General features: G+C 38.6%; 1 pseudogene; it reads right to left on the bottom strand.

Annotated features, from left to right (window-relative positions):
- The window catches only part of LOC139042497 (putative ribosomal protein eL39-like 5), a 124,025-nt pseudogene extending 121,856 nt beyond the window's left edge, over nucleotides 1-2,169 (bottom strand).
- Nucleotides 2,170-20,824: the final 18,655 nt, after the last annotated feature.

Raw genomic sequence — 20,824 nt, 5'->3', positions numbered from 1 at the left:
TTGTAGTAACCATGCAGTATTTTCCCTGGAATACAGGAATGGGATAACTTGAAAGGGAAGATTCTCATTGATTAAGTTCCCAAATGCGTTTTGATCCCTCAAGGATCCCATGGTATTGTTCTTTTCCTTCCCTTCTCTTCTATTCCCTTCCCATTTATTTCCTTCCTTTTAATTTCTGGGTCCGATGTTGACTTCACATCTTAGCCTCCACTGCCATCATGTTCCTTCCAGTCCTGTTCCTCCCTCTCAGACTCTCAAAAGACCTCTAACTACTTCTCTAGGCAGCATGAACCCTTGGGAAGTCTTTCTAATGCTTTTTATAAACACTAGTAACAAAGATAAAGAGACAGAATGTAAAGACTTCTTCCTAAGCTCCTTCCTCATCACCACCTTCTCTTTTCTCTCTTAAATCATGTCAAGAATGACAAAATTACTACCGTAGGGGAGGGAGGAAAAATTCTTTTTCCTTCTACCCTCCTAAGTTCTCCAGCTGAGGCCCTGTAAATCAGGCTGATGGAAGACAGATTAACAAGAGACAAACAAACAGAAGTGTATCAACATGTGCATCGTGCATTCACTTGGTACCCAGTGATGAGTAACTCAGAGTCGGGTTAGACTTGGGTCTACGTAACTAACTTAGTAGGAAGGAGGGAGGTGGAGAAAGGCACTTAAGGAGAAGCAAGGACCTTTTGGAAAGACAAGTGAGCCCTTGGGAGCACAGATGGGAGCCCTGATAGTTGTGAGAGTGTCCGGGTATGGGGCCAGAAGAGGAGATTAGAGTTGCACTGGGAGGCGATTTATGACAATTGAGGTCTTTCGGGAGGCTCTGCTATTAGGCAGAGAAGGGATTTCAGGAACTCAAATGCCTTCAGCTTGAACTCATTCTTAGGCCAGAGTAGCACATTTTGGGGTGGCATGTCCTGATACCCTTTACCATGTAAATGTTCAGGAAGCAGCTTCTCTCCAAAAACCCAAGTAGGTGTGCACCGCATTATCTCTACATGAAGGGGAAGAGCTGGATAGGGGATCCTCTTGGCCGTTGGGAGAGAGAGAGCCTTACCTTCTGGGATTTTAGTCCTCGTTCTTTGTCTCTTCTGACGCTGCTATGTCAGTCCTGCCTAGAGGTCACCCAACCTGAAAAGGTCTTGGGGGAGAGATAAGGGGCCAGGATCACAGATGCCTGAAAAGGAAAGGGAAAAGAGAGATCTTGAGACATTGCTGATGGCAGTGGTGGGATCCCTTGGTCACTGGTCATTCCTAGATCGCCATTCCAATATAAGACACACTTGGACTGTATGTTCTATGAAGTTTCATTCTTTAGAATGCATTTTCTAACAGCTTGAGGTCATACAAATGTGACAAAACTCAACCCACCCCTTCAAAGATCCCACAATCCAAATAAACCTATTAATTAATTGCCTTAAAAATATTTAACGTTCTCACTAGTTGAGGTTTGTGAGAGGTGAATTGAAAGTGTTGATTTCAGTGGCAATGTATCCAAATTATACTTTGTTCAACAGCAAGAGTGTTGCTCAAGGCTTGGGGCTTGATGCTATGCATCTTTGGCATTTTTTCATTAAAAAGTGCTAGCAGAAGTGTAACAGGACATTAGGCAAATTTATTTGCGTTTTTTAAAATTCCTCTCTCCCATCCTTTGCCCCCCACCTTTTGCCTCCAATATCTCGGTGTGAAACATGAACCACTTCCAAACAAGTTAAACTTCACAACCTACTTAGGTTCTCAGGCTCATTACCAAGGATTTAAAACCTCTCTATTCATTCAACAGCAATGGTTTCCATGGCAATTACTGCAACACATGACATCCCCTGCAGCTCAGCTTAAAAATGCACCAGCAGAAATGGCTACACATCAACACATCCATCAGGAAATGCTAGGAGTTAGGCTAGGCGGGTCTCCTTCTCCACTGGCACTGGGCATAAGAAACTAATAAATTAATAAAAATAAACAATCAATCGTTTTGATTTCTTTGTGCAAGATTGATTTTCTCCTCTCTTTATTGCAAGCCATCACACCTGTGAAGATATAATTTCTTGTAGCAAATCATTTGAATTCTATTTATGTGAAAGTGGACAGGGATGAAGACAAAGTGCTTACCATAATTTCTGTCACCACTTTACCCCCTTGATCTATTTCCGACTCTTTAGTCATTACGCTTTGCCCTTTCCCCTTCTAAGAGAGACATAAATTCTGAAAGAATAAGTGGAATGCCAAAGTAGAAACCCAACTGGAGCAGGGAATCACCTTCTACACTATCTGTCTACCCTTCCTACCTCCTGCCAAGAAACACAAACAGAAGGTGCACTTAAAATACATCCACAAGAAATAACTAGTCAAATGAATACACAAATCAGGAGCATCACTCTATTGAGCACCGGCCACGGGCGAGTACTGTGGAAAGAGCTTTGCATTAATCATTTCATCGTGATCTTATGAGATCAGTATTTTCACCACTGTACAAATCAAGAAATGCACACTCAGAATGAGAAAGAAATTTGGTTAAGATCACACGGCCAACTGAGTCAGAATTGGGATTTTTAGCCCACATTAGCCTGGCTCCAGAGCCCACGCTCTTGAATTGATTGATAAAGGGACTTATTTTCTCACTCAAGTTTGAGGGAAGATAGGGTGGAGCAAAGAGTGCAGTCAAGAGGTCCAGGCTATTATCTGAGCTCTTGGAGCCCCTCTGCCCTGGCTGGGACAATTCTAAACCAGTCCCTGCAGCCTTATTCCTTCATTTTTCTGGGAAATGTTAATAGCAATGTTGACCTGCTTCCCTGGGTTGTGTAACAAGAGATTGTGAAATAAACAATAGGTGAGAGTTTGGAAATGCTAAGCAGTAATGTTGGTGACCATAAACGCACAAGGATAGACACATACATGCAAAGGGAAGACAGAGGGAAAACAAACATAACCAGAATGCTTTAAAATGAATAGGGAGAGGGGCTTGCCCAAAAGAGAATGAATGGTATAATCCTATTACCCTCATTCTGTCAAACCCGAAGCAGATGTGTAGGATGAGCAATGCAGCTCCTGATTCTAATTTCTGCAAGACCTGGCTCTAGAGGTGTAAAAGGCACCCATGAGAAGACTGTCTGGGTCATTCCTGGCTGTTTCTGGTCTAAGAATATGTAACACCCTGGAAGCCTTTATGTATGTGTGTTCATTTCTCCACAAGGAAGAATTCTGGACTTCAAGGTTTCCTTATGGCAAGCACGGTAGTAATGCAAATATCAGTTATCTTCAGCTCTGGAGCCTGTTTGTACAATCATTAAATAAGGAGCTACATTAGTTTCATATTAAGGTAATTGCTAAGCTTATCGAACTTTGCATTTACTTAGGCTCAGTCCTTCGTGACGTGTGACACCTTTAATTAAAGGTGGCAATTAATGAGGCAGTTGAGGTTACCATGCTTGACTTTATGTTTTAGTCAGCAGAAATTACACATGGTTGTACCTTTGCATTATTTTCTCCTTCTCCTGCACTTTAGAAGCTATCTAAATGAGAACTTCGGAAATAACACAGAGCCGTGTCCCAAGCGTACTCACCCATATATTGATGTGATGAGCTTTTATTCAGCACCTGAGGATACAAAACAGAACCCTGCATGGTTCCTGCCTTCCAGGACTCAGGATCTAGGCACAACCATATAAGATCTTAACAGGAATCATTTAAAAAGAAGGCCCCAGGGAAAATGTGAACTATAATCTACATAGATGTGATCAATCTGAGGCCCAAGGACCTGAGGATTTTGCAGGGCTTCCCATTTACTTCTACAGAAAGCACATGGTAAAGATGTGTCAAAACTGCCAATGATTGTGTCAGCCTCTTCTAAGGACCTTCCATGACAGTACAAAATAGAGGCACTTGGGAATTTTAACATTCAGGAAAAGAAGATTAAGCGATCGCTTTCTGTAAACTTTCAGGTTGGTCAATTTTGTCCATAACTTATATAAATGGATTATAGCTGAATTCTGTGTTGAGTCCAAAGGACTTTAGATTTTCCAAGGCTATTATTTGAGGATGTTTTAAAAACACTCCTGGAAATTGATTTCGTTTTTTTGCAAATAAATAACTCCTCTAAAATGTGTCTCTTTCACATTTCCTGACTTATATTTTTAGTTTTTCTCAGATTATACAAGCTATAGGCAAAGAATATGCATGGCATTTTGGTTTTCAGAGACATATTTAAATATACATATGCATAAATATGCATATTTAAACACTGATCACATCTGCTACTAAGAGTGAGGAGGATTGTTACAAAGAGAAAGACAGTGGTCATTCAAGAAAAGATCATCTTGATATATGAAAGAGTACAATTTCTAGATTTATTCTAAACTAAATAATAGATGTAAATAGATTTGATGAGGAAAATAAATATTCCCTCTATTGCTCTAAGTCAGTTTTAACAGTAAAGAGAACTGAAGCAGGAAAAGAAAGGAAAGGAGTTTATTTTAAAACTAGAGAATCATGTAATACTTCCAACGAACAGATGATGGAAAGTGCATTGACTTTAAAATTCAGTAGAAATTGGTTTGAATCCCAACTTGCCATTTACAGATCAATTAATCTTCAGTAAATTTCACCAGTTGAGTTCCCTGGGGAAGCTGACTCCAAAATAGAGATTGGCATACAGGAGATTTATTGGCCTGCATTTGGGATAGAAGGGAGGGAAAGGATAGAAGCAAGATTGGGTAGAGAGCAAAGTTGGACTTTTCTTGACTCTCAACAGAAGCTTCTGCTGGCTCTACAAGGAGCTCTGAAGCTGGGAGGACCCTTCAGAGTTTGGGTGAGAGGCTCAGTCCCTCATAACTCCCACATTGATTGTTCAATGGATGGGGCCTCCCCAGGAAGGGGCCCTGACTTTGACAATGTGATTCCCTTCAGCAGAGGCACGAGCGAAGATCCGCCTGCCAGCAGCACTCTCAGCATCTGAGGAAATAAATTCTGTAAACGGGGAATCTTGGCAGCACATCGCAGTGTCTGAAACAGCACACTGTATCCATTCATTCATTTATTCAACAGATATTTCTAGAAGTCCAACTATCTGCAATTAGCGTGCCCAGTGATTAAGTGATAAACTAAGCAGGCCAGGTCCTCACCCTCAGGGAACTTTCACTCTGGGAGATGAGAAAGGGATTTTATAGAAAGAAAACAAACAAATATAATATTTACAGAGTGTTAGTGCTAGGGAGAAAACAAAGTGATAAAATAGGGATTAATAAGAGGAAAGCCACTTTGAGTAGAGCCCTTTCAAGTAGAAGGAATTGAAGAACAACCAGAAGATGAGGGAGTGAAGAGAATGAGGGCAAACAATTCATTTGAAAACATAGACTATGAGGTAAAAGAGAGAAATGGGACCATAGCTGCAGGAGGACCAGGTGTCAAAAAAGGTCATTGATAACTTCTTAAGTTTGTTTGCAAGGCAGTGAGTAGAGAAGAAGGGGAGGATAAGTCCGGAGAGAAAAGATAACTGAAGAATCAAGTTTCCAGATGAGGAAAACTAGCGCCTACAGTCCAACCAGCATCTATGTTTGTGAATACACTTCTACACATCCACAGCCAGTGAGTTAATTACTGTCAACACTGCTTTCACATTAAAACATCAGCCTCAAGTAGTTGTGACAGAACTTGTGGCCCACAAAGCCTAAAATTTTTACTATCTGGCCCTTTACCAAAAAGTTAGCTGATCCTTGGTTTAGAGTTAGTAAGATGGAATGGGATCCAGTGCAGATCTAAAGAGCAGGTACCCTTCTTGGGACATAATAGGAGGAAAGGCAAAGATCCACACACAGGTGGGTAGGTCTGTGGATCTGGATGAGGAAGAGAAAGGAGTTCCATGTTGATAGCTGTTGTTTTCTCAGTGACAAACTAAATAAGAGTGTGATGGGAGGAGTTGTGAATATTTGAAAAAAGCAGAGAGGTTTTGAAGTTATTGATTTGGAGGATAAAAAAGTTAATTTACTACGGAAGCACGATAGAATTGAAGGAGGTGGTGTTGAGTACCCATTGGAGCCTATGGCCATAAGTTTAAAGTAAACCCAATTTAAAGAAAGGGACTACTGGTTAAGATATTGTAATAAATTTATGCTTTAACATCACTCCCTCTCCTTCGACCTGTAGCAGTGGAAAGTAAAATATAAAAAGAATAAAGAAATAAGACCTGGTTGAGCTTAGAAAGAGGATAATCATTTCTATGCACCCAAAACAGAGCAGAAAAAGTAAGGCAGTAAATGTGGCTGAAGCTATGGGGCTGCTGGTAATTGGTTTAGAATCAGTCATTGATGGCTGGCAATTTGGGTTCCTCAGGGTAGGGATAAAATATGTTTCATTTCAGGCTCACTCTTGAAGCTGGGGTTCAGGTATGTGTATCAGTCAAGTTCAGCAGAAGAAACAAAATCACTCTAGAAATTTGAAGCACAGAGGAATTTAATACAGAGAATCAGGTGCTTACAAAATCATTGGGAGGGTTGAAGAAGCAGGTTCTATGCTGGATGGATATCTTGGAATGTCTTCCAGAACACCATGGAATCAGCTACTCAGGGTCTACAACTTAAACAGCTTTGGGAGCTGTCCTAGGCCAGCAGCTGCACCAAACCCTGGACATCAGGAGAATCTTCACCGGAAACTGCCTCAGGAAAACTATGCCTTTGCTACCCAGCAGAGACAGACAGAAGCTTCAGGAAGATTGCCTCTACCTCTCATACACTTTCCAAATCTAGCATGGATGTACTTAGTTGGCATAATCTAAATCACATCTGAGAAGGAGTTATGCAGTTTCCAACCTCTCCAAATAAAAAGATGAAGAAATGGAAGGTGAAAAACCAACCTGATATCCACGATGGTGAGATACAATAACCTGAAGGAGTTGCTGATCTGAAGCCCAAGGTCTTGCATTGTAGGGAGCTGTGGGCCTGTTGGTGTAGCCATGGGGAAGACAAAGTCCTCAGGGCCAGGAACTGAGTCAAACCCCCTCCTGGATCAGTGAGTGGTCTGGTGAGCCCTGAAACAACATTGTAAGACTTGGTTCCAAATTTTGCATCCAGGAAGAAGCAAGGAGTCAACCATTGGGTTGGAACTCATGAAGAGAAAGTGAGAAACAGAAAAAACAGAAAACTTCAACTCAAAATGGACCTAACAACCTAAACTTATTCTAAGAATGTTAGCAACAAAATCAGCAATTAGAACACGGACTTATTCCAGGAGAAATTAATTTTATGTGAAATTTTAAGTGTTTAGTTTCATGTTCAAATAGATAAATGAAAGAATAAGATCAATTTTAAAAGAATAATAGTTCGTGAAAGAAAAACTGGCTAAGAATAAGTGAACATGAAAGACATCCACTTAAAATGTATAAATTAAAAATAGGGTTACTAAATTTAAAAAAAAATCAATGGATGCCATAAATACAAAATTAGCATAGTTAAGGAGAGAATTAGTAAATTGGAAGATAGTGGTAAGAAATTCACCTGGAACACTGATAGAGATTTTTAAAATGTGAACAAGAAGTTAGGAGATATGGAAGATAGCTTGAGATGCTTTGACATATATCAAAAGGGAGTGTCAGGAAAAGAGAATGCGGGAAATAATGGAAAAGCAGTAATTGGAGACTTCTGAGATTTTTGCAAAAGGAAAAAAAGACAAGCAGTTTTTCATACATTGAAAGTGCACTGTGATTCCTGAGCACCTCAAATAAAAATGAACCCACATTGAAATGACTTGTAATTAAATAAAAGCACATCAAGGATAATGTTAAAAACTTAAGAGCTTCTAGAGTGAGAAAAATGCGACTGAAAAGAAACAGACAAGTATACTACCATCAGAAGTCTCATCAGCAGTAATATAACGTTTTCAGAAGTAAATATCATGCTAGTTTTAGAGAACTGAAAAACATAAATGGCAACGAGATGCCTGGATTGACTAGAATTTTTTTTTTAAATGACAGCAAAACAAAACATTCAGACACTCAAAGACATAGAGTGTTTACCACCCACAGACCTTTACAGAAACTATCATTAAAGAATGCACTTCAGCAAGAATAAAAAGTGAACATATTCAGTTGGCATGGGATAAAAGAAAAAACTGCAAGCAAGTCATTGATGAAAATGTTGGTAAATATTATTCACAACTGACAGTAAAAAAAAAAAAATGAAGTAAATCCAATCACCCAAATAATATATTTTTTCTCCAAAATCTAGGCATGTTAAGCAGCCCGAGTGTTGGCATAAAGAATGCAAATAGTTGAGTTTTTACCATATGAATTCAAGAGCAGGCAAGAGAGGCAAAGTTGGTGGGAGTATACCAGGGAATAATAATAATTTTATAATTGCGTTTGACCATGGGTTGTAAATGGAGTTCTAAAGAAAGTGAAGGCATCTGAACAATGGTAAATAGTCCAAAAATCACGGGATCATTAGGAAGTCCCAGTGAGGGCAAGGAAATTTTGTAGTCATCAGGCTGCTAGGATAGAATGTATATTGTGGATCCTTGCAATACATTTCAAGGTATTGTTCTGATGGAGTGACCTTGGGTATGAATCATGTGGTGAGGCTCAGGAAAACAATTCGGAAGTGACAGAATTCTACCATTCCTCAGAATGAGAGGGTGGTGGGAATGGAGGAGAAGACAAAGGGACTAGAATTTAACTCTTCAATAAGTGAAGAGAGTGACAATGTGGTCTGTAAATGACGGCAATGAGGAGAAGGAGGTGGAATAGCCTGATGGAGTGGGGTGTCTTGAAAGAACTTGGGTGTGGCTATGAAGAGCAGCTCTTGAAAGTGTGATGTTTTGTTTTACACCAAAGTAATGACAACATGTATAGTGTGAGTTCCTGAGAAAGAGAGCCTGGGCCAATGAACCACATTGCAGAATGAGTCTTTTAAGAGTTCCTACTTGCAAGGCTTAAATTAGATATAAAGAGAATCCAGAAATTCATTTTTAATCATTAATGGCAGTTCAATGTCTATTGAGGTCCCTTGTTCTTTCTGTATGTCTCTAGATTAAGTCTTATGTCTTAAGTTCAGGATTCTTGGAAGAGATTTTATACCTTGTTTGTGTTGCCTTACAATTCCATGAACACCCAAGGATTTGAATGGCACTACATATTATTCTTTGAGGAAGTAATTTGTACCAAAGAGCTGCAGAATTCTCTTTATCAAGGAATCTACAGTCCAATGAAATATGAGCAGGAATTAGATCACTGTGAATATACGTACCTGCATTTTTTATTCCTTATATTGATTATAAGTAAAATATGCAAATATCCTACAGTATACAGATAAAATCTATCGTATAAATTTAAATCTGTAAATAAGGCTCAGATTAAACAAGGAATAGAACATTCTGATTAATCAAGTATTTTAGATTTCACATGATTAAAAATAGTTAAGCAAATATATTTATTGAGCTCCTTGAACATTTGGGTGATGTTTTCAGTGTCCTCGGTAATACAAAGTATAAGACACTGTCTCTACTTTCCAGAGTTTTGTTTATTTATATTTCAAATATATGTAATATTTTATAAAAGCCAATACATATTAAATATCAAAGAGAAGTATTATTCAGATTATTTTAAAAATTGCCCTGGATGTTAAGAGTAAAAAAGGATCAGCGTGCTCTGTTCTTGTCAAAGAGAAGCTCAAAGAGATTCTGTATTTTAAAGAGAAATGGGAAAGTTAAAAATGGCTTGAATACAAATTTGGAAACAGAAAGGCAGAAGACATGTTTTAGAGAATCAACTCCCTTAAATAAAGGGTGTTTGTATGGGAATGGGGGAAGTAAAGATTACATGGTGAAGGGCTTTGAATATCAAAGACATTAACCCATAGGCATTTTGGGCCAATAGCAGGCTTTGGGGCAGATAAATGATATGTGGAGGCAGCAATGTAGGCCTGACGATGACAAGGGATAAGAATGATTATATAGGAGAAGCATTGGGGGCATGAAACTCTGTTGGTGTGGTCAATGCTAGGCATGAAGAGATATAGGCCAACTCCAGGAGTAAGGAGAGAAGTGAAGAATACATGGCCGAATGAGAAAGACGTTACCATCAACCAACAGACTTTGTTATTAATTAACAGCAGTGAGGTGACAGCAAGGAACAAATCAGGGACTCAAAAGAGTCAGCCAAGAGTTCAATTTAAGAAAATGATAGTATTTCTCATGAAAATAGTGTAAAATAGAAAAGAAAGCTGTGTTAGTCCAGACTAAGTATTCTTGTTTTTGTGAAGAATGAGATGTACAAGCAACCTAAAAGTTAGTGGCTGGCAGTGTGTACGTTAATGTTTTATCTCAAGTAAATGGCTTTTTATTATTTTGTTGTTCTTATTAGAAATGCTAAGTACATCTAATAACTTAAAAAAGAAAACCAGCTTTAACAATGGAAGAATAAACAGAAGCACAATTGATCACCATGCCTCGCATACAGTATTGCACTGAGCCAGTGGCTCCTAAGAATGGTAAGAAGGCATGAATAAACAAACACATGGGTGCGCATTCCTCATTAACTCATTCTTGATGGGCATTAGACACTGATTAAAGAGAATATATAAAAATCCCAATGTGGAATAAGGTCCAAATCATGGAAGGAATCTTAGCAAGTTCATGCTTTGTCCTTAAATCATACTTCTCTTCTTATTTTGCTCTATGAACAAAAGCTGTGGGCCTTGGTCCATCGGCGTTTCATATAGCTTAAATACTGACAAAACTTGGTTCGTGTTGGAGATTCATTCAGGTGGAAATGTAAAGAAATTTTAATTTGTGAAATATCTGATCCAGACAAGTTTTTCTTTTGCTGAGTGTTTTATGCACCATGTCAGGATTTTTTTTTTTAACTCAGGATCCCTTCTACCACCATGCAAAAGGCACAGTCTCTCACTCTGTGATTTCTCTGTCTGAACTAACATCAAATAGCTACGGTCTATTCTAAGAATTGAAAACCTAGCTTGCCTCTGGTTAGGAAGGTCATATGTTTAATTTTTTAGGTCAATACATCCAATTAAAACAGGTTCAGTACTGAATAAACAATAAAAGGTGGAAACCTTACAAAGGACAAGATATTCACTTGTCTTAAGTTATACAAACAAGGAGGGGATGAAAATTTACTGTTGGTTTGTGCTGGGAGTGTTGGGCATTCTATGTAAACTTCAACGACTCAAGAAACATTTTTCATGATAGCATCAAAGGAATCCTGTGACCCCTGGCAAGGTCAAGAATCATGAACAGGCATTATCTCCAGGTCTGGAGGAGTAATTCATATCAAAGTCGATTTTAAATCAAATCAAAGTGGACATGTTATCAGTCTCATGGACTAATATAAAATGTTCTGCATTTTGAATCCTTTGCAAAAACTGCAAATTATAACATTTACTGGCATCTGCCCAATTCTTTGTCTGGCTAGGCCTTTTAGCCCTGGAGGTTTTCTGTTTCTCACATGGCCAGAGCCCCAGGAGCCCTGTCTCACCCCTTTAGGGAGAAAGAGACCAAATTAGGGGCTTCAAGCTGTCAGAGAAGTTGAAGGACTTGGAAGGGTCAGATGACGGAGCACAGCTAACTCAAACTCTCCTCCCCACTGCCCCTTTCTCTAGAATTCTGGTTAATAGGGCACAAGAGGCTGCCCAGATTATGTTTAGGGTCTTTTCTTTTGCAAGATGCCTGATGCACAAGGAGCCTAAGTATTTGCTTTCTCAGGCCCACGTTTTGACATTTTATGCACTCGTGAAGGAGGAAATCAACCCCAGCAAAAGCTTCTGATGCACTTAATTAGCTAGTCACTGTACTGTTAACTATGAACTGTTAACTATGAATTTATCAGTGGATAGGTAAAGGAGGTGATATGCTTTCAAAACAAGCCTCTGGTCTCCTCTGAGTCAAACTTCCCGGGTTTGCATCCTGGGTCTGCACATATGAATGCGCGAACTCGAGCAAATTGTTTAAATACCATAGGCCTGGGTTCCTCGTCTGTATAATGTCAGTAAAAGTAGTGCCTACTGCAAAAGTTTTGAAAGTGAAAAGAGCTGATGCATATACTACATTTAGCCCACCAATTCTCTCCTACTAAGTGCTGGATAAATGTCAGCTGTTATTACACGTGAGCCAACACTAACCCACAATGAAAACTCGCTAATACCTCGATAATACTCTACTTTTGTGCAGTTGCCTTAATTTTCCTGGAGTGTCTTGTATATTCCCATCCTTGTGTCTTTACCCATGCTATTTCCCTTACTTGGAATATCCATTAACCATCCTTCCACCAAACTTTAACACTTCACACAAAATTCACCCCTTCAGGATACCTTCTCACCTCAGTCTGTCTACTCTGACGCTTCTCTCGTGCCTCATCCACTTAACAGTTACTGATGCAATGGATGCTGCATTATCCTGCACACCCTACATAAAGTAGATAAACTAACACCGAGGTACTCTCGCCAGTGAGATGTTTAATTGTGTTGTACAGGAAATATAGTGTTGCTTACACGTATGTGAGTTGAGAGATCCATTTTCATTTTAGAAACCAAAGAGGAAGAGGCTATCCTATCCCCAAAGGGATTTAAAAATCCATTCCCATTATCACAGCAAGAAGGAAAACACTAATCACACAAGGAGAAGGCAGCCATCAAAGCAGAGGTCTCAGATCACAGCAGAGAGAAACTCAGAGGCAGAATACTGTACTTCGAGCAAGTGCATAAGCAAAGACTAAAATAGGGGCCCTGCAGCAAGAAGCAAACTGCCTTGGGCCAAAAGTGAATGATGAGAATATCGCAGGACACACAGAAGAATATCCAGACTGGACTAGATCTGTTCACTGAGACTCCATGGCCGAGGGTTATTTTTTCTGGGTGGAAAAATCACTTGATCAACTCTTCAGATGTTTTCAGCAGGAGTGAAAATCTGTGTGTTGTTCTTATTGTGAAATTTGTGTTCAACTGTTCTCAACAAATCAATTTATCAGTTTTTATGAGGGCTTCAATTTCCATACATCAGAGAAATAATCCAATGTAAGTGAATGTCCAGGGTTTGTCCTACAAGACTATTTCAAGTGGAATATTGATTTGCAAAGTGGGCAAAGTAACATTTGAGCATGCTCCAACCACAAAATATAATCATCTTAACCAGTTATGCTTCTTTCTGGATAATCTTTCAGTGCCTCTCACTGCATCTTTCACTGAGATGACTTAGGTTGCTCATGTTTCATGCATGTATTTGGTCCTCCCATGAGTCCAGACACTCTTTAGGTATTCAAAATTTTATATTAATTCTTCCTATAAAAGCTAAGACTAGTTTCATTCTACACCAATCATTTCAATACTCAGTATTTTTATGTGTTATTAAGCTTAATAACTTTTACATCCATTAGCTGTTTATCTTATGCATGTCCTGGCTCTTCGATGATATTATAATCTCCAGGTCTAGGACATAAGAACTATGTTTCCTACTTTGGAAAACTTTAAAATACCTGATTGTTCTCTACACATAGTAGAATACACATTTAATAAGTGATCAAAGAAACAAAAGTATGAAAGAACAAATAAGTGCTGTAAGAGGATAACAGATTTCTTCTAGGTTCTGATTTCTGCAAATATCAACCTAGGCACCTAGGAAAATTCAAATCCCAGCAAAATGCTTCAAGGGAGTGGTATGGATTTGGGGTTTGAGGTTCAAGAAGGCTGAAAATGTGTGATTTAAACTCATGAGGAAACATATATGTAAGAGCTGTTTTATTCATTGTCATTCAATGCTCTTCACATCCTTGCTTTTCTCCATGGGATGGAGGCTCTGAGGTAAAGAGGAAATGGAAGCCTCATTTTAGCTTGGTCTGAGTAGATCCTCAAGGATCAGTATAGGTTGTTAGGAGGTTACTTAAGATGTATTTTTCATCATGTTGCATTTGATACTGGTTTTAGCACCTCTGGCTGTTGCGTAGCTTTGGTATTAGCATAAAAATAAAACATAAAACCTAGAATAAGCTCTTCCTCCCACCTTGAAGAGGCAGCATCTTTAAGAGGAGATAAAAATAGGCAGTCTCTTAACAGAGGCAATGCTGCCCCCAGAATAATAAGAATATTCATCTTTTGGTGCCTTATTGTTCCCTTCAGAATACACTGAAGGAAGTTTTCATCTCCTCTGGGAAACAGTAACTATCTGATGCTATAGAGTACTTGAAAGTTCCAAATATCAGGGAAAGAAACAAAATTGTTTTTGAGTGGGAGCTGCAGAGTAAAAGAGATATGCCCAAAACACAATGAGGTATTGATGGAATGGTGTATAAATAGAAAACTGATGGGGAAAAGAAAAAAGATATTTGAATTACAGGAACAGATAACAAAGAACCTGAGGTATGGATTGTCATCTGGGGATTCAAGAACACGTTGAAAAAGGTTACCATAAATCATGTTCTCTTTCCGCACAGCAATAATAGTTGACACACAAGGAAATGTATCTAAATAAAGATTTTTCCCTTAAAATATTGCATCACAAAATATGTTTTTATATGAACTTTAAAATAAGAGAATGAGTTGGCAAGGTCAAGCCATTCAACAAGCCTATTATCGCTCTTGGACTAGTCAATATGGGGACAACCATATGCAGAGGAAAGAAGAGAGGGAGGAGGCATCTATTCTTCTCCCAGATTCATGATGCCCTTTACAAAGGTAAGTTTATTTAATTTTGCTGGGATCTAGAGCTGCTCATTGAAAAGAAGTCTCCAGGTCCCATATCTTCCACAGATTTACTCAGGAATGACTTTAGCAAATACTTTTTCTGATTGTCAAAGCTCAAAACCTGTTCTCAAGTAAAAGCAATTTGCATTTTGCACACTTAAATGGTAGTATGGTTTACCAAGAAGACCAGTGGGCTGGGCATTCTGACCCTGTTACTAACCAACTATGTGACCGTCAGCAAGCTACTTAACTTCTCTGGGCCTCGCTTGCTTCATATTTAAAATAAAATCATTGAAACGAACAATTTTCAAAGTCTCTGACAGTTCTAGAACTCTGATCATAATGAGTCTATACATGGCACAGATCATAATACATGCAAGAAAATAGAATCTAGATTATTGTATTCCCCAGTTTCAAGCTTTCTCCTCTTGGCAATTCTGTCTCCTGAGAGTCAGAGACAAAAGTGATGGAAATGGCTTAACAAAATGTATTTCATTGGATTGGTAAATATTTACTGTATGAATGAGTCAATGGTGAATTGATCACATTGTGACTGCATAAACCCAATAGAAGCCAATAGAATTGTCTGAAAATCTAGTGCAAGTAGTAGGGAATGATTTTCATTTAGAAATTTCTCTTCCTTACACTAATGTCCATAGGAAGGTTCTAATTTTGGAGAAACAGATTTTTTTCAAGTCAAATTTACACTTGCATGGTTACAGCTCTTCATTGGTCCTGTCAGCCTAGTGTGGTCCCCATTGCCTGTATGTCAGAGATAATGTGTTTTTATTTTTTAAATGTTGGTGAATTACATATATTTTAAATCTCCTGACAAGGATAAGATGTGAGCACCCACACATAATGATTGTTGTGGAAGATACATGGTGTTTACATGCTAACAAATGGGTAGATTCACAAACTGAACCAAGGATATGACCGTATTCATTCAACTTGCTAACAGTTGCTCCCCAGATGTTAGTTTAAGTATACTCTTGAGCTGTAATTTATGTATTTAAAATAGTGTTAGAAGTAGCCAATTATTTGAGTCAAGGAACAATCTATGAAAGCTAAGTTGGAAATAGTGCCTATTTACTGTCAAGAGGGTACGGTGATGGAGAAGCCCAAAGTGCTGGAACTTGGATTGACCATTGCAAATAGGAGATGACAGTCAAGATGAGAGATGATGAGAAGACTGTGGCAGGGGTGGAAATTGCGTCAATAGTACTCAGAAAAGCTGACACACTGACACAAGTAACAGAAAAAGACCACTCTGTCTCCCTCCCACATTCAGGCAAAGAGATATTTTAGTCACATGAGGCTTCAACAAGAAGGAGGATTGAGATGGAGACAGAAAATTGGCAATAGCTGCCAGGAGCATCTCAGAGACTAATTCTACAAAGCCATCTGCAAATCTTTTTGAAAATCAAGAAAATATCCAGCCTGAGGATTTGGTAATTATTAGCATGTCCTCACATACTTGTGTTAGAGTTACAAGAGTCACATATTCCAACCAGCAGGAGCAAGATTAACTCATTCCTGTGAACATCTTTCTGATTCTCTATAACTCAGTGAAGGTTCTTTTCCAATCAAATTTCATTTTCACTTGACCCAATTTTCTTGCATACTACCCTGTGCTTGTGAATCCCAGCTCGGGTACTAAAGATATTTTAACTATTTATGGAATTGTTTTTGCAGAAAATCCCTTACAACAATTTAAATGTTTTATCAAATTTAAATATATTGATGAAATTCATGATTAGATACAATTTGGTTATGAGTCTTGAGTGAAGCTCTATCACTCCTAGATAACAAAGATATTAGAAAGGCTGGTGGCGTTTTTGCTAATGCCTAAGATGGCTTCCTTGGATTCAAATTTTTTTATAGAAATATATAAATTGAGATTAGTCAGGAAACTTAGCGATTATGGAGTCCAGGCTTCTTACTTTGTAGATGAATAAATTCTTCATTACCTAGAATGTCTTTACCAACTAGCTTTCCAAATCCTTTCCCATTCCAATTGACAACCATGTTGTATTTATTTTGTAATTTCCTCAGTCATGCGTGTTCCCTCTTAGACTTTCAAGCAATCAATAAGCATTTCATTGAATACTCATCATACTCTCGGAGCCATGCCAGCTGATGTAAGGGATACAGTAGAACTTGGTATCATGGCATTTTCCCTAAAACCACTAAAGTCTGAGAAAACAAGGTGAAATCAATGAAAGAATGGGGACCACTGGGTCATGAGCTTCTTCTGTTTTCTACCAGTCTCTGCCTTCAATAAAAAGTGGTGACAACATCTCAGATTTGTGTTAATAGAAGCATAGGACTTGGAAAGAAGGAAGTGATGGTTTCATTCTATTCAAGGATGATGAAACCATATCTAGAATAAAAAGCACAGTCCTGGACTCCTCAATTTAAGAGGAGTTTGATAAGCTGGAATGTGTTCAGAGGATAATGAAAAATTCCAAGAAAGATTAAAGAATAATATAGACTTAACCTAAAGAAGAAAAGATATAGGGAGTCAATGAAAGCTGTCTTCAAATATTTGAAGGTCTTACAGTGCAATTGTGTGAAAGAGGATTATGCTCCTGTAGATATAGATAACCTGAGTGCCTCTTAAAGCACCAACCCAAGGCTATAAATGAGGTCCCATCAATTCCTGGATTGTGTTTATCTGCCCCTCCCTACTTGTGTAAATGCACAGTTTGGCTCGACCCCTCAGATTTATCCCCGTTTGTGTTTGTGTGTCCTCAGGGTATTTTCTGGGTACTCATAATTTGCCCCCTCATGTTTTTTTCTGCTCTCACCTCCATTGCCCATGAGCCGCATATTAAAAGTACTTCACATCTACCAATGCTGCTGGTGGAAACATTATTTCTCTGCCAAGTATGTGGTCTCTCTGTGTCCCAAAGCTTCAAAACCATTCAAATGCAAAAATCTGTGGGCCCTTTAGGCTTAACTGAAGTTGCTTCTGTGTTGCTCTAAATGAGGAGATAATTCCTTCTCCCAGTAAAGCCCAAGACCTGGTTGCTGGGGCAAAACTAGGGACTAGATTCTCTCCCATAACACTCAAGGCAGCTCACCAGAAATTTCTCTTTTCCAAAAGGCTTTTCTTTCCATAAAATATATATTCATAGAGCATGATACCTAGATAAGAGGGGCCGGGGCTGGTATCAGCCTTACACATTCAAAGTAAGCATTGAACTCTGACCAGAGAAAGCTAGGACAGATGAGAGGAAGCTAGTGGGAGATGCTTCAATATAAAGGAAGACTAGTGAATAATTGGGGCTTTTATCAGATCAAATGTGCTATCTTGAGTGTTTTTCCCCCATCCCTGTTCTTGTTCACGTGTATACTCCATGAGCATTTGTTGGAAAGTTGTCTAGAGAAGATTCAAGTAGCAAATGAGTATTTGGACCAGATAACCTGGAAGATTCCTTCTAACTCAGAGACTGTGGGAGTCTAAAGCTGTCTACTCACCTTGGACAATGAGCTAGGATATTGGTGATAGAGAGTGATCAACGGGGGCAGTAATAACTCAGTGATCACCACAGACCTGAAAACAATGGGTCAGGATGTCCTTGGTGCATTGGCCTTAGCACTGTTTCTCCAACTGTGATGTGTAGACACCCTGCATCAGAATCACCCGGGGAGCTTATTAAAAATTTAGGATTCTTGGTCCAAAAATGTATACGGAACAACAAAAGACCCCAGATAGCCAAAGCAATCCTGAGAAAAAAGAACAAAGCTGGAGGCATCACAATCCCTGACTTCAAAACATACTACAAAGCTACAGTAATCAAAATAGCATGGTACTGGCACAAAAACAGACAAACAGATTAATGGATGAAAATTGAAAGCCCAGACATAAAACCACACATCTATGGACAGTTAATCTTTGACAAAGGAGCCAAGAACATACAATGGAGAAAGGAAAGTCTCTTCAATAAATGGTGTTGGGAAAACTGGACAGCTACATGCAAAAAATGAAAGTAGACCATTATCTTGCACCAAACACAAAAATTAACTCGAAATGGATCAAAGATTTGAATGTAAGAACTGAAATCATAGAAATCCTATTAGAAAATATAGGCAGTACACTCTTTGACGTTGGCTTTAGCCACATCTTTTCGAATACCATGTCTACTTGGGTAAGGGAAACAAAAGAAAAAGTTAACAAATGGGATTACCTCAGACTAAAAAGCTTCTACAAATTAAAGGAAACCATCAACAAAATGGAAAGACAACCCACCAACTGGGAGAAAATATTTGCAAATCATTTATCAGACAAGACGTTGATATCCAAAGTATGTAAAGAACTCACACAACTAAACAAACAAACAAACAAACCCCAATCCAAAAATGGGCAGAGGATATGAACAGACATTTTTCAAAGGAAGATATACAGACGGCCAACAGGCACATGAAAAGATGCTCAACATCACTAATCATTAGGGAAATGCAAATCAAAACTACAATGAGATATCACCTTATACCTGTGAGAATGGCTGTAATTACCAAGACCAAAAACAACAAATGTTGGAGAGGATACGGAGCAAAAGGAACGCTCGTATACTGCTGATGGGAATGCAAACTGTTGCAGCCACTATGGAAAACAGTATGGAGATTCCTCACAAAACTGAAAATAGAAATACCATACCATATGACCCAGCTATCCCACTACTGGATATCTATCCAAACAAGTTGAAATCAACAATCCAAAGTAACATATGTACCCCTATGTTCACTGCAGCACTATTCACAATGGAAACAATCCAAGTGCCCATTGACTAATGATTGGATAAAGAAAATGTGGTCTATATATACAATGGAATGCTACTCAGCCATAAAAAAGACAAAATCATCCCATTTGCAGCAACATGAATGGACCTGAAGGGTATTATGATAAGCGAAACAAGCCAGACTGAGAAAGACAAACACCATATGATTTCACTTATATGCAGAATATAAACAAAAACATGGACAAAGAAAATAGTTCAGTGGTTCCCAGGAGAAGTGGGGTGGAGGGTGGGCACAGGGGTGAAGGGGAGCACTTATGTGGTGACAGACAAGAAATAATGTACAACTGAAATTTCACAATGATGTAATCTATTATGAATCTCAATTAAAAAAATTAAAAAATAAAAAATAAAAAAATTAGGATTCTTGGGATTAAAGCTTAGAAACCATTGTCTTTATGGCAATGTTGTCCAATAGAACTTAATGCAATGATGGAAATGTTCCATGTCTATGCTCTCCAGTACAGTAACCACAAAGCCACATAAACCTCTTGAATATTTCAAATGTGACTAAGGAACTGAATTTTTAAGTTTAGTTGATTTTAATCAGTTTCAATTTAAATGACCCCATGGGGCTAGAAGCTGCCATGTTAAACAGTACAGGTCTAAAGTCATAGAAGAAGGAAGCTTAGAGAGAAGTAAGTTTGAGATGCGTAGGACTAAGGGTGGGCAATTGAGGCAAAAGCATGAGATTGGAGCAAGGATGCAGCAAAAATTAAAGAGAATCATAATAGGAAGGGACTGTATAGATCATCTAGTACAAAAACTCATTGTTTTCTGAGGCTCTGGAACCCTTTGAGAATTGTTGCAAACAATGGATATTCAGTCAGTCATATACTTGTACTAATTCATATGATAAATTTATATGACGTTTTGGGGCAGGAGAGTTAGAAAATCCCTAAAGCTCATCCATTGTCCCCTTTGCAAACCACAAGTCCCTGGTTGGGAATTCCTGACATAGAAAAACACCCCTCAGTGTATAGACAAGAAAACCAAAACACAGAGTTTCCGGATTGGCCCGAAGCCATTCATTTATTATCAAACTTGGCTTCTGTGTCTCCCCGTTCTGTCCTCTGAACATCTTTCTTTACCCTGGGTCATGTAAACTTCATGTTTTATACAGATAGTAGAATTAGCTAAGATTTATACACCAAAGTTAGGAGTTCAGCTGGGCATATTCGAATCAGCACGCTTGGATTTATTTGGAAGTGCAGTGTTTTTGCAACGCTTAACCATGTTCCCTGTTTTTGGAAATGAAGGAACATTAGCTCGATATTCCAAGTACAGGAAGAACAACAAAGTGCTTTTGATTATCCTTCCTTTCTCTTACAAGAATAAAATGTG

Source organism: Equus asinus, chromosome 29, assembly GCF_041296235.1.
Source record: "Equus asinus isolate D_3611 breed Donkey chromosome 29, EquAss-T2T_v2, whole genome shotgun sequence".
Taxonomy (NCBI): Eukaryota; Metazoa; Chordata; class Mammalia; order Perissodactyla; family Equidae; genus Equus; species Equus asinus.
Note: the sequence above shows the minus strand (reverse complement) of the source record. Positions and strands in the feature narration are given on the sequence as shown.